Raw genomic sequence first — 14748 nt, 5'->3', positions numbered from 1 at the left:
TTCCAGGTCATTTATGACGCTGCTCTGATGCTCATAGAAATTCTATGAGCATCAGATCATTTAGCGCTCTGGGTCACAGTAGAAATCTCTATGGCAGCTTAGTAAAAAGAAGAGTTACTTATGAGGGATCTTCAAAACATTTCCATACTTTTCTTTTTAAGCACTATTTATTAAATATCTCAAAAACAAGTTACATCACTTTTCCACATAATCACCCTGTTGTGCAATACATTTTTCCCAGCGCCATATGTTTTGCCATACTATGCTCGCCATGCTGTTTTGCTATACTATGTCTCACCATACCATGCATTGTCATATTGTGTTTTTACCATGCTTTGTTAACTATGTTTTGCTATCTCTGTCACACGTTTGCCATGCAATCTTCTACCATACAATGTCAGAGAATGTGGTATAGGGGTTAGAGTTGCAGCCTTAGAACCCTAGGCAAGTCACTTGATCCCCCACTGCCCCAGGTATATTAGTAGATTGTGAGTCCGCCGGGACAGACAGTGAAAAATGTTTGAATACCTGAATAAATCCATGTAAACTGTTCTGAGCTCCCCTGGGAGAACAGTACAGAAAATTGAATGAATGAATGAATAAATAAATAAATAACACACTCCCTTACCGTTTCTCTTGCCCCATTTCCTGCAAACATATGAGAGTGCAGAAACTTTTTGAAGATCCCTCGTATTTAATAGGCCTTAATCAGCACCATTAATTGAAAATTACAATTAATTAGATTATAGTGGCTTAACTTGGTAGGCACCTACCACTTTGAAGTAGGCCTCCATAGTCACTTTAAACCACCTAATGCCACTGTAGGTGTACCTAATGCTGAATGTGACCTAACGCGCCCATGGAGGCGAGATTCACATCATAGGTAGGAGCCGGAAATGCAGGCCTGGAAAACCCTGGCCTACATTTTTAGCACCTACCTTTGCTAGAGGCGTAATTCTGTACCCAGTGCCATTCCATGGTTGACGTGCAATCAGTGGCCGCTTTTAAGACAGCTGCCAACAGTGCCGGTTACAGAATCCAGGCCTTAACTTTTAACATCCTTTATTGAATTACACTTCTCCCTCCAAATTCGTGGGTTTAGGACTCACAACATCAGTTATTCATGAGTTTCTAATCACTGACCCACCTCCGCCTTCCAGATCTCCATGCCGTACCTGGTGGCATAGCAGTGAAGCAGGGCAGGAGTGATATTCCTACTCTCTTGCCCCATGCCGTGACCCGCAATTGTAAGTTGTAAAGGCGCAGAGCCTTGAAACCTCTGAGTTCTTTTCCCCCTTTTAAGTGGATGACTCTGACCCACCCTGCCTTCCGGAGCTCTCCACACCTTACCTGGTGGTCTAGCGGTGAAGCGGAGCTAGGGCTACCATATGGCTTCAGAAAAAGGAGGACGGATTGAGACATCTGGGTTTTACTTCCATTACTTTCGATGGAAGTAAAGCCCAGTTGCCTCTATGTGTCATCCTTACTTCCATTGCTTTCAGCATAAGTAAAACCCGGATGTTTCAATCCGTCCTCCTTTTTCTGGAGTCATATGGTAACCCTAAGCGGGGCAGAAGCAATCTTCCTACACTCCTGCCCCATGCAGAGCCATCAACAAAAATGGCTGCTATGAGTTCTCGCTGTAGTCTCAAGAGACCACAGAAACTCACAGCAGCCATTTTTGTGATGGCTCTGCACAGGGCAGGTGTGTAGGAAGATTGCGCCTGCCCCGCTTCACCGCTAGACCACCAGGTAAGCTGTGGAGAAGTCCGTGAGGAAGGAGGGAGGTGGGGATCGGTCAGAGTCGGCCCAAAAAGTTATTTGTGACTTTTTCATATTTGTGGGCTAGCACTGCCCCTAACCCCTAACCTCTTTAGGCTTTCCTTATTCAACAGAAGTTCCATCCCCTTTATCATCTTAATACTCTTCTTTGAACCTTTGAGGAGAGACTTGAAGCCCTGAATATGTATACCCTAGAGGAAAGGAGGGACAGGGGAGATATGATTCAGACGTTCAAATACTTGAAGGGTATTAACATAGAACAAAATCTTTTCCAGAGAAAGGAAAATGGTAAAACCAGAGGACATAATTTGAGGTTGATGGGTGGTAGACTCAAGAGCAATGTTAGGAAATTCTACTTTACAGAGAGGGTGGTGGATGCCTGGAATGCATTCCCGAGAGAGGTGGTGGAGAAGAAAACGGTGACGGAGTTCAAAGAAGTGTGGGATGAACACAGAGGATCTAGAATCAGAAAATAATAGTAAATATTGAACTAAGGCCAGTATTGGGCAGACTTGCATGGTCTGTGTCTGTATTTGGCCTTTTGGTTGAGGATGAGCTGGGGAGGGCTTCAATGGCTGGAGTAGATGGGCTGGAGTGAGTTTTGATGGAGATTTCGGCAGTTGGAACCCAAGCATAGTACCAGGTAGAGTTTTGGATTCTTGCCCAGAAATAGCTAAGAAGAAAAAGTTTAAGTTGAATCAGGTTGGGCAGACTGGATGGACCATTGAGGTCTTTATCTGCCGTCATCTATTATGTTACTATTATCTGCCGTCATCTACTATATCTATTTTTGAGATACCGAGACCAGAATTGAATAAAATACTCAAAGTGAGGTCACTCCATTGAGCGATACAGAGGCTTTATAACATTCTTAGTCTTGTTTACCATTCCTTTTCTAATAATTCCTAACAACTTCTTTGCTTTCTTGAACTTATTCCTGCGGATCCCGGTGTATTTCCCAGCACCCAATTTGGGCGTGATTTCACAGAGGCCCAAATTCTAGTAATGGCCATTGTCTAAACTAACTAATCTGGATGCACATTGTTTTAAAAATATCTATGCAGCTAATGGCACCTATGTTGCAGGTATCATTTGCATGTCTACAGAAGTGTATAGGCATGCCTAAGGACACCTGAGGTCAGCAGGGGCATGGCTTATGCCTAAAGTGGCCTTAGGCCACATAATCGGCGGCTGTTTTTAGGCATCTGTGGATATTGACGCTGTTTATAAAATCTGGGTCAGTATTCTTTAATAGCGCACAAAATTTCTAGAATGCACCTGAGCTGTCCATGCCCTTCCCATGGCCAAGCCCCCTTCTGGGTTGCACTCTGTGAGATTTGGGAATGCATGCCAATTAACCCTCATCATTGCCCCAGGTACTACAGCTAGCTTGTGAGACTGTGGGGAGAGATAGGGAAAATATATATGAGTACCTGATTACTATTCAATATTCTGTCAACCGCTTTGGAGAAATCTCTTCATGAAACAGCAGTTAATAAATCCAAATAAATAATCATTTCCTGAAGTATATATTCTCTCTGTAATGTGTATTGTCTCCTTCCTTATGTGGACTTATATAGAGATCTGTGCATAATTTATGTTTTGTTTTTTGGTCTATCTGACCGAATTTGTAAACTTTTTGTTTTTCTTTTGGATGTTATTGTGGCACAGCTCTATTTCATATATATTGTGGCCGGGCCTGTTCCTAAGTAGGTGGGAAGTCAGGCTCGGACCCCAGGCAGATTTATTGTAGCGCCTTTTATATGGCTGGATGAATGAAAAACCCAGAAGGCGGATTTTCTAGGAACTGAACTCAGGTTTATTTTCAAAAAAAACAAACAAACACGTTGGAACATATAGGAAGCCTTTCACATTCTCTCCAAAGCATACCATGTGCTCCAGTCCTTGTGCCCTGCCTGGAGCTTCCAGCTCCACTAAACAGAGCAAGTTAATTCACAAACCCAAAACAAAAAAAAAAAGAAAGTTTGGATTCTCAATCCCTGTACTCAGAATGCATCCTTAGTTACTGGACGTAGCCAGACATGACCTGTGCTGACTTCCAGAGGCTTCTTGCACAAGTCCTCCAGAGGTAAGGCAACTCAAAACTTTTGGATAATGATTTTTCTCACTTGGACAGGACCGCCCCGGCCCTGCTCCAAACTCTGCTTGTGTCCAGGGTTTCAATTAACCTGGACTTGATTTCTGGGAGGATTGGCAAGACCTCTCATATCTCACTCTCTCCTATATCCATGTCTTCCTCGGGCTCACTCTCCCCAGGAAGGCTGTTCATTTCCCAGTCATTAGACCCGTAGCCACGGCTGTTTCTCCACCCGGTGACCTCAGGTTGTTCCTCCCATCCCCCTTCTTGCCTGCATGTTAGCTCCTTGCTAACCTGTCCTTTCCAAAGCCAATCTTTTGGTCCACCCTCCCAGGGTTTGTCCGGCAAGGCAAGATAGGGTCCTGGGATTTCAATCTCCCTCCTGCTGGGCTGACTCCTGGATAGCCTCCGGGGCTGAGGAACAGGAACTCTTTGGAAGCTACACTCCCTCCTGGTTGCTGGCTGATTGTGATTAGTACCAGCTGAGCTCCCCTGTTGATTCTCCCTGTTTCGTATTTGAGGCTGTCGGACCTGCACACCCTGAGGGCTAACTCCACCCCCTCCTGGGTGGGTTCTAGGTTTCAGAGCTGAAGTAATAGGGGGAAGAATTAGGTTCTAATGCCCTCCCCCTCTGGCTCTTGGGCTGGGCTATGACCTGCCTTTTCTCTTCCCTTCCTGGCTGTGCCGGCTGCCTGGGATCCAAGCCAGGTTTTCCAGGGGCCAGGGCTGGATGCTTGCTGGGTTTTGTAGTTCTTTTGGCTGGAACAGGGGCTTTCCTGTCACATAATATTGTCTTATGTATATATAGAAAATTATAAATAAATAAATAAAATTCAAATAAACAAATTGTTGCCAGTTGACACCGATTGCTATACGATTTAGTTGTGCGCACATCTCAGGATCACGTCCAAAATTCAGGCATGCAAATTTGAGCACCCTTTAAGGAATCTCCTCCACACTGTCCCCCCGTTTAGAGGTTTCCACCATGGCCCAGAGAGCTAAATGTGCCAACGCTGCTCCGACACTCATAGGAATTCCTATGAGTGTCGGAGCATTTAGCACTTTGGGTCACAGTAAAAATCTCTACCATGGCTTAGTAAAAGAAAAGGGCAGGGGGAAGGTACATGCTTATATGTCAGTGATGAGCAGTTGTACGATGAACTTTGGGAGATGAGAGCATTAGGTGAGTATTCGTGCATGCATTTCTGTATGGCCTGTATGGGAGACTTGATTAGGACTGTCCACGATAAACGTTCACTTGTTAAGGAATTCTGTTTGCCATAGGACTGCTGTCTGTTGGTAGAGTCTTTTTTTTCTTATTGACATCCACCACAGTATTTGTAGCAGTGCGCTCTGAGCTGGTACGTACGTACAACATTTTTACTCCCATATCCTCTGGTCGATCACCATCACTGTCGGCATTCATTACACTATCTTAATACACTTGCTACAATTTGGTCAACACCATATTCCACTCTTGCTTTCACAATCCTTCACCATATCTTCCTTACAGGTTTTACACATATTTTGTCTTTTTCGCGTTTCTCATGGATTCCACTAGTTCAACGGTTTAAACACAACCGAGTTCGTGGTTTTGCAGCCACGTCACATTTTTTGAGCACCTTGTAGCTCACTAGGGTAGCACTTTCTTTCCATTGTTCAGTCTTTTAATAGACATGCATTTTTTTCCACATGCTTAGGACCCCTGAGGAAGGCTCGTGTGAGCTGAAACACAGACCATGTTGGGTCAATCGCTACTTATAGGGTCAGCTGCTCCGCATAGTGGATGTATGTGCCTTGATTTCATTCTTTTTAATCCCCCCCCCTTTTTTTTATTATTAAACTGTGATAGCGGTTATTAGTGCAGGGAGCCGCACTGAATACTCTGCGCTGCTTCTGATGCTCATAGAATTTCTATGAGCATTGGGAGTAGCGCAGCTCCCTGTGCTAATAACCACTATCGCGGTTTAGTAAAAGGGAGGAGGAGATAAACAAACAATATTTCAAGAACATTGCATTCCACAGTCTCCGCCTTTTTGGTAGAGTTTTACATACATTTTGTGGTAGGTCATGTGTATTTGTCTGTCAATGTCCTGTTCTTTTCAACGAACGATGCGTTTCTTAGTATGTCTGGTTTGGTATGATCATGTTATGAGCATATATATTCATATATCGATGCATATTTTTAAGTTTTAAAAATCCAAGTCATAAAGCTGTAGATATATAATATAATCATGCATTTTCATGTGTAGATGCTTCAGTGTCAAAATAAAGCACTTTTGGTGTGTTAGCAACTGAGCTAAGCTGTTAGGAATATAGGTAGAGATATCATTTGTTTGCAAGAGTGTGTACTGCGTACAAGGTTTTCTGAAAGTGTGTGTTCCTCTGGGAGCTAGAGTTTCTCATTCTAGTATTTTGTATGGCTTTATGCCTATTTATGTTTGTGTTGAATTTGTTGTGTACTGTACATGCATTAAAAAAATATTAACGAGACACTATTGCAAGCCTTCAAACACCATTTATTCATAGCTCCCATGCAAGTGTCAGAGTCCGCACTATGATGTGCTAGAATTTTATTAAGATGTTTGGAAATGAACAGGTATATTTGCTTACCAGTTTGACTGTATTCTGTACTGCACATTTAACCTGTGCGTTGGCATATTATGTAGTTCGGTTTCATGTAAAAATGTATCTCCTAACCTTCATGAGTGTTCGACAAGTGTTTCTATATGTTTTCAGAACCTGCTAGCAGGTTAGAGGGAGCATGCAAGCGTAGGAAATGGCTTAGAATCTATTTTGGAAATGTTTGTCTTTTTTTTTTTTAAACTCGCTGTCAGTCTTTTTCATCTGGAGCCAAGGACAGAAATACAGTGCCACTAGGAATGCCACTGCTAGCTTTCCTACTGTTTACAATGGCATCATATGTCGATCGCCCCGATAAATTGACTCCAGCACCCTGTTGAAATATAGGGTGTCCCCAAAATCAAAACATCCTAGCGTTCTCCATTATTACAACACATATATAGTGCATATACTAAGCTGAGAGAAACACAGCAGGCACCTTCTATACCTCTATTAAAGTGCTGTCGACGCTTGGCAATGATTTTAGCTGCTGTAAAAAAAAGAAAACAAACCCCCTCAGCCACAAGCACAGGAAAATGAACCGTAAAGGGTCAGAGTATTTCTCTGCATCTACCTTCCAACTCCATTTACAGCTCTGCGGGTCACTCTGCCCTATTTTCCACCCGCAGACCCTCCGCCACCTGCCATTCGCCAAAGACGCGGGAAGAAAACAGAAACGTGCAGAAGAGACAAATCAATCCGCGCGTCTTACCTTCGTTCTCGCTTCTGCGGCTCCGATCCCGCTCTCTTTACTTTGGAAGTGTTCAGTGGTGGCGGTTGGTGCTCGCATGTCGTCGTCCCCTAGACGGTGGCCAGGCGGCGGGCAAGAAGTTTTGCTGCCCCCTCAGATGCCCAGGGCAGGGTGCTGGGGCCGGCGAGAGCCTCCGTCTGCTGCCTCCGTGTGCGCCGCTCATCCGGCGCCGACATCCCCGAGGCTGTCACTGCTGCAGTGAGGTGACGGAGGGGAGAGAGGCAGCCGGACGGCTGCCGGAGGGGGAAGGAAGAGGGACAGAGAAGGAAGACTTTATGACTCCTCTGGATGGAAAAACTCGAGTCATAGCGTTGTTTTCCTCAGGAAAAAAAAAAAAAATATATATATATATATAAAGGTTGCTTCCCCCTAGTCTAATATATTTTTTTTCTTCACATCCCCAGTCTAATATTTTTTTTTCTTCACACCAGTATTTCTCCACACCAGTGTTGAAACGATTCTAAAACGCTGCAGATCTGGGCACAGCGCTGCCTCGCGGGGTGGCAGGAACATGTACCGGTGTCAAGCGAGAGTAAAGCCGAGCCCCAAACTTGTGCTTTAAAAAAAAACAAAAAACAACCCTGCAGACTCCACGTTCTCTGCTGCTCACCTCCCACTTCCAGCTATTCAGGCATGACCTTGGGTAGAGCGGATGCACCTTCCCCCCTCGTTCGGAACTGGGGGATATTATGCAACACACACACACAACCCTCCCCCCACCTCCTCCACCGCTTCCCAGGATCTCTGGCACAACGCTCGCCTGTGTGCTCGTAGGAGCACCTGTACTGCCTGCCGCTTTCCGATCCGGGGGTCTTGCTTTGCGCGCACGCTGTGTCAGAGAGCGCTGCCTGCTGAAGAAGCAGAGGCATTTAGCAGAAGCACACGGGGAATACTAAACAGAGCACAGCTGGGTCTATAAGCAGCCAGTGACTCACTTGTTTTGGAGGCTGGGGGGGGGGGGGAGGAGACCAGCGGTGGCCGGTCCTGAGCTACAAAGAATTTCTCTTGCCTTTGCACTCCCTTCCCTAGGGACTCTCTCTACATCTGCTTTCTCTCCTGTGTGTCCAAGGGCACAGGCTGCCTGCTTTAGGCTGCTGGTGCACCAGGAAATGTGCTGCTGCTTTGTGATTCGGGAACAAATTAAGTACTATCAATTATTTAAATATGAGGGATAATGAGCTCTGTGCCCTTAGTTGTCAAAAATCACGCCAGCTCCATGTCACCTCTGCTCTGTCCACACAGAGGTAAGGATGTGAAGCAGAGTTAAGCAGGCACCAGTATGACAGTGATTGGCAAGACAGAGGTAAGCTGTAGACCTGCCACAAGGGAAGGAGAAGCTGCTTTGCTGTGCTCACTTGAAACCTGAATTATGAACTTCAGGGAGATTGGCAGGGCAGAGTTGGAGGAAAGAAGCAAAAGTTATACCAGCTCATCTGCTTCCATACAAACAAACAAAAAAATCATAAAGCATTGCAAACACTGTGTAGGTTAACATAAAGGAAAGGACCGCCACTTACAATCAGGCTGTTGTCTGAGTTAAGTAGCACCCCAGATAAACTCAGCGGATCAATCTCAGACTGATTTCCACTTACACTTCTCCCTCCCTATTCAGCATTCGCGGTTTTGATTATTCACAGTTTTTAGCTTGCTGGCTCCTCCCCCCAAATTACATCAGCTTGCATAGAGAAATCGCTGATTCCAAGCTTTTACAGAGAAAATCACCGATTCCCAGCACTTTCTTCACCGTGTTTTGCCTCTCCTTCAGGAACAGGCCAGGTCTCCCACCATGTTATTCATGGTTTCACCATATTCACGATGGTTTACAATAGAAAACAGCAAATAACATATGAAAAAAATTCTTCATGGTTTTTCTGTATTTGCGGTTCTGCTAATCCCCTATCCCAGCGAATGCGGAGGGAGAAGTGTACTACTTCCGTTGAAAGGTCACTTGGACACAAAAAGGCAGAGGCGTGAAAAAAGTACAAGAGGTTTATTACAGCATGCTGGACTCTAGTGCAGTAAACAACCTGCTTACCAGAGTGTCAGAAACAGGAAATGCACGGACTTTTATGCCCTTTTCACTAAGCAAATGCAAACTAATATATGCAAAAACTACAATTTTCATTTGTTACTTCTATAACTTTCTACAATTATTATGATAGGTTCAGGGGTACAACTTATAGTCCTATAGGAAACTAGCTCAATTCTCTGCTTATCTAAGTCTTACAAGTTCTAAATGTTACATGTACAGAAGGGCAGGGTACATCATGGCTCAAACTCTTATCTATTCAGCTTACAATGTGGTAAGGCGGGACATACATTTCAGGCAGATGAGATCAATAGATTTTCAGCTATGTAGGCCAGAGCAATATTTTAAACAACAGTTAACTATTTCATGACCCTACACCGTTGTATGCAAATAAATCTCAAGCATATTCATTGTGGATATCTTGAAAACGTGACTGGACTGTGGCCTTCAAGGTCCGTGATTGCCTACCTCTGCACTAGCAGAGGTGTCAGGACTTCAAGGAGTTTTTACTGCCTTTGTTGCAGTGGCAGCATAGAGGCACATTGGTGCCCTGGGCTGTCTGTCTTAAACACCCCTGTCAATGGGACCCTGCCTAGAATATTAGGGAAAGGGCATGGGGTTTGATTATACTTCCTTTCTGTGGTTACAGTCAAAGCAGTTTATATATTATACACAGGTACTTATTTGGTACCTGGGGCAATGGTGAGTTAAGTGACTTGCCCAGAGAGTCAGAAGAAGCTGCAGGGTCACTGAAAGCAGCGGAAGTAAAACCCAGATGTCTCTCAATCCATCTGTCTTTTTTTCTGGAGCCATGTGCTAACCCTAAATCAGTGTGTTTGACCTGGCAGAAGTGGCAAATCTGTCTTTCATCTGCCTTTATTTACCCCTCAGCAGACCTACCCTCGTCTGTAGCTGTCTCTCAGCCTTTGCCACCCCCTAGTTTGTAGCCATTTGTCTCTATTCCCTCTCACAGTCTGCTTAGCCTCTTAGATTGGAAGCTATTCAGGCAGGAAGTTGTCGTGCCTTACCACCAGGGGTCCTCAACTCGATCCTAGACCAAAGCTGGACTGTGCAGAGCCAGAACCCGGTTGCATGACGACTCCATCTTCCCTTTGGGGCTAGGCCACGCAATTTTTATACTGCTCTTTGAACAATGGAGCTCTACAATATGTCTACAGAGCCCTGCACAGTTCAAACATCGATTTCAAAGGATTGCAATAGTGAATGTTTGAAAGAGTTGCAAAGAACAGTTTTCTAAGCATGGCCCCTTCCTAATATCCATTATCTCCTTTGACAACAGATTTTACTGTTCACTTTTCAGGAACATTATTGCTACTGTGATTACATTGCTACAAGAGTGCAAGGATAAAATTAATCCCCTCCTATGAACGGGCTAATAGTTATCACAGTGGACTTTGAACCAGGGCTCGCCCTCCTGACCTTTGGCATATGACGTAATCTTCCTTTTCCTCTAGTAAAATTCTAGATTTCAAACTCTACAGAGAGAGGGAAACACCTAGTATACATGAATGTCACTTGCCTTGAGCTGCCTCTAAATCTAAATAAAATAAATCGATGTACAGTCTGAGGGCTAGATGCACAAGACATGGTCGTTAAGACCGTGTGAGTCACTGTTGGCCAATTTTTTGGCTGACTTTGGATCAGCGATTAATGTTCAAACAAGTTTGCATGCAAATGATTTGCATGGAGGTTCGCTGCACTCCTATACGATCAGTCGCCATGAAAGCGACTGTGACACATGCGCAGAACTGGTTTGGGGAAGCCCGAACAGCTAAGTGACAGGGGAAGAGGAGAGAGAGTTACAGAGGTATATTCACACTAGAATGGGGCTTTTAGATTTAAATTGTCACAAGTTATAGTGTCATCTTTGGATGTACTGGAGGCATATAGGGATGAATTAAAAATGTTTTAGAGACATATAGGGAAGTATTCAAAATGATTTGGAGGCATTCGAGCATATTATATTCCAGTCAGGCATATAGAGATGCATTCACATTATGTTGGGGGCATTTGGTTAAAGTATTATGCCAAATACTTGAGTCGAGGATTAATGGTGACAGCAGAATATTCACAGCATGGGACTGGTGGGACCTTGGGGTGTTTGAACGGTACCCATAGTGAGCAGTATTCCATTGGCAATGATTCTTAGGTGAACAGTTTCAGTTTCGTACCGTTAGAGCTTGGCCTTTAAGGTTTTAAGGTGGGTATGCGCAGTGGCGTACCAAGGGGGGCGGCTTGGGGGGGTGCACAGCCAGCACTGGGGGCACTATGGACACGAGAAGGAGGCACTGGGGACACTAAGGACACAGGACAGAGGCACTGGGGGCACTAAGGACACAGGACAGAGGCACTGGATACAAGACGGAGGCACTGGGGGCACTATGGACACAGGACGGAGGCACTGGATACAAGACGGAGGCACTGGGGGCACTATGGACACAGGAAAGCACTAAGGACACAGGACGGAGGCACTGGGGGCACTAAGGACACAGGACGGAGGCACTGAGGGCACTAAGGACATGGGAAGGAAGGAGGGAGGGAATAGAAAGGGACAATTGTTGGGCCTGAGTGCAGAAAGAAAGAAATAAAAGAAAGGATACACAGTCAATTAATAGATGTCCCCTTTTGATGAAAAAATAAATGGTCACGTTACCTCTGACTTACTTTCTCTGCAGCAGAGTCGGCAGCTGCGCTGAGGTGCAGGAAGGTACCGCAATGACTCGTCTGCCAGCTCTGCTCCGGAAGAAGTAAGTTACATCTGAGGGGGTGGACCCGGCAGACGCAGACATTGCGGGACTTTGCCACAACTCCTTGCATCTGCCGGGTCCATCCCCTCCGGAGCAGAGCCAGCAGACAAGTCATCGCAGGACCTTCCAGCATGCGGCTGCTGAGTCCGCTCCAGAGCAAGTACGTCGGAGTGGGGTGGACTGGCAGCCGGCAGCTACAGTCATCATGGAACCTTGCTGCATGAAGGGAGAGAAAGGAGCAGGATTGCTGGAATGGAAGAGTGGTGGAGGGAAAGAAAGGGGGAAGGGTGGTATGGAAGGGTGGTGCTGATAGAATTGATGTACAGAGAAAGGGAAGAGACATAAGGGGGAAGGATATTGGAGGGAAAGAAAGGGGGCAGATGCTGATTGAAGAGGGTTGGATGGCGAGAGAAAGGGCAGACATTGGATGGTAGTGGGGAGCCTATGCTGGATGGAAGTGTAGATGAGAGAGATAAGGGAGCAAATGAAGGAAGGAAATGGGAGGAAACAAAGAGGGGAGCAGACGCTGGATGGAAGTGGACAGAGAGAGGAGAAGGTACTAGATGGAAGGGTTGGTGAAAAAGGGTACATGATGGAAGGAGGGGATAAATAAAAGGAGGGCACATGATGGGGAGAAAAGGATTGAATTAGGGAAACACTGGAGGGGTGAGGGAAAGAGGTGGCAAGCTTTAGGTAGACAATAAAAAAGGACATTGATGAGAGGGTAGTAAGAACATAATCTAGACAGATGCAGAAAATAAATTGAAAAGGAAAATGAGGGAAAAAAGGGAAAGGGATTGCAGAGGAAAGGTGTGGGAAAGGGAAGGAGAGAAGAGAGATGCCAGACCAATGGGGGTGAAAGGAGAGATGGAAGGGGGAGGCATACAGTTTCTGGAAGGGGCATAGAAGGAGAGAAGATGCCATAAAGGGGAAGAGAGATGGCAGACAGTGGATGGAAGGAAGAGAGTTACAAGAAGATGAGGAAAGCAGAAACCACAGAAGACAAAGGTAGAAAAAAAAATTTCTATTTATTTATTACTTTAGGAGACATGTGTCACTGTTTCTGTGGTGCACTGTATGCAGCTTCTTACTTGTTCAATTTAACCTTTGTCTATGTATTTCTATATTATCCCCCCTTTTACAAGCGTTTTTTAGCGCCAGCCGTGGTGGTAGCAGCTCTGATGCTCAGAATTCTGTGAGCGTCAGAGCTGTTACCACTGTGGCTAAAATCCACACTACAGTTTTGTAAAAGAGAGAGGGGTTAGTTTGTGATTACATATTCCATACTAGGCGAAGTTGTTTTCTGTGTGTTTGAAAGACATGGTTTTTTTGTTAGGATTGACTGCAGGATTGATCTGTACTAGTCTGGCTTGTTTAGTTTTACAATAGGTGTATTGATGTTGTACTGTCACTGCAGTATGTAAGATGCTGCCTTTTCCTAGGTACTTATGTGTGACATGTGGCTTGTTACTAAAAATCATGTTTTTCGTACAGATGGGGGTGTGTGTGTGTCAAATAATGATGGGCCCCGGGTGTCACATATGCTAGGTACACCACTGGGTATGCGCTGGCTTGAGAACAGTATGGTTTTTACCACTTTTCAGAAGGGCAGCAGGTTATCTATAGCTCGAATGTCCAGGAGGAAGTTGGTTCCACAGTTTGGTGAAGGATCGTTTCTGGGCGATTTTAAGTAGGAGTTGGTGAGCCAGTGGGATGCATAGTCGGCGTTCCAGTTGTGATCTGAGTGGTCTAGTCAGATGATAGATGGGGAGATTTTCAGCTATATATTCATGCATTCTTTCTGTTAGGTGGCAGGAATGCATGAATACAGCGATGGTTTTCTAGTCATTCACACCTCTTATAAAATACTACCTAGGGGAAAAGTATGCACAATGTTGTTTTAATAGTGCATACATTGTTGGCGGAATTTCCCACAGAACAGGCAGAATGTGCAAGAACTTGTGAGAATTATAGCATTCTAGGAGTTGTGTGTTCAATCATGTACCAGCTTTACAAATGATTGCACTATAAATGTCTGTTTTATGCCATTTGGAGCTTGTGTTCTATAAAGAAAAGTAGGAACTTAATTTTCCTTATAGAATAGATGTGAAATAGGCACATGGTCACACTGGATGCCCAATTAGGCGCCTAACTTTAGGTGTAAAAATGGAAGTTAGGCACCCAAATTAAAGTAAATGGCTGTTCTATTGTATAACTCCACTTGTCTGTCTCTGTGGACAACACTCATCCTTCCTGTTTACTCTGCTTGTAATCTTGGGGTCATTTTTGACTCCTCTCTCTCCTTTACCGCCCAGATACAGCATATCGCAAAAAGTAGGGTTACCAGATGTCTGGATTTACCCAGATATGTCTTTTTAGAGGGCATGTCCGGGCATCTGGATGGCTTTTTAAAACCCGGCGCTTTATCCAGGTTTTGAAAAGTAAATCGTATCGCATTCAAGCATGTGCGGATGCCCTTCCGACCAAGATGAGCAGGCTGAGTGAGTGGGGCCAGGGGCATGGCTGTGGCATGGCGCGGGCATATTGGGGCAGGGATTGGTAGAATTGGGCGGGCCTGGGAGTGGGTCTAAGGGTGCGGATTTTACATTCGTAAAATGTGGTAACCCTAGCTAAAACCTGCTGCTTCTTCCTTTATAATATTACCAAAAACCTACCCTTCCTCTCTGAGCATGCTTCT

The 14748-nt window shown here is 44.9% G+C and overlaps 1 protein-coding gene across 1 annotated transcript in view; it reads right to left on the bottom strand.

The window, feature by feature from the left end:
- Nucleotides 1-7925, bottom strand: part of FRMPD3 (FERM and PDZ domain containing 3) — a 496827-nt gene extending 488902 nt beyond the window's left edge. Inside the window, exons 1-2 of the mRNA XM_033945378.1 lie at nucleotides 7864-7925; nucleotides 7215-7486 (exon numbers count right to left, since the gene is read on the bottom strand). The gene's annotated coding sequence lies outside the window, so the exon portion shown is untranslated. The remainder of the gene's footprint in view (nucleotides 1-7214; nucleotides 7487-7863) is intronic.
- Between the last annotated feature and the right edge of the window lie 6823 nt (nucleotides 7926-14748).

The sequence above is a fragment of the Geotrypetes seraphini genome, chromosome 5 (genome assembly GCF_902459505.1).
Source record: "Geotrypetes seraphini chromosome 5, aGeoSer1.1, whole genome shotgun sequence".
Taxonomy (NCBI): Eukaryota; Metazoa; Chordata; class Amphibia; order Gymnophiona; family Dermophiidae; genus Geotrypetes; species Geotrypetes seraphini.
This window is presented reverse-complemented; position numbering and strand designations above follow the sequence as displayed.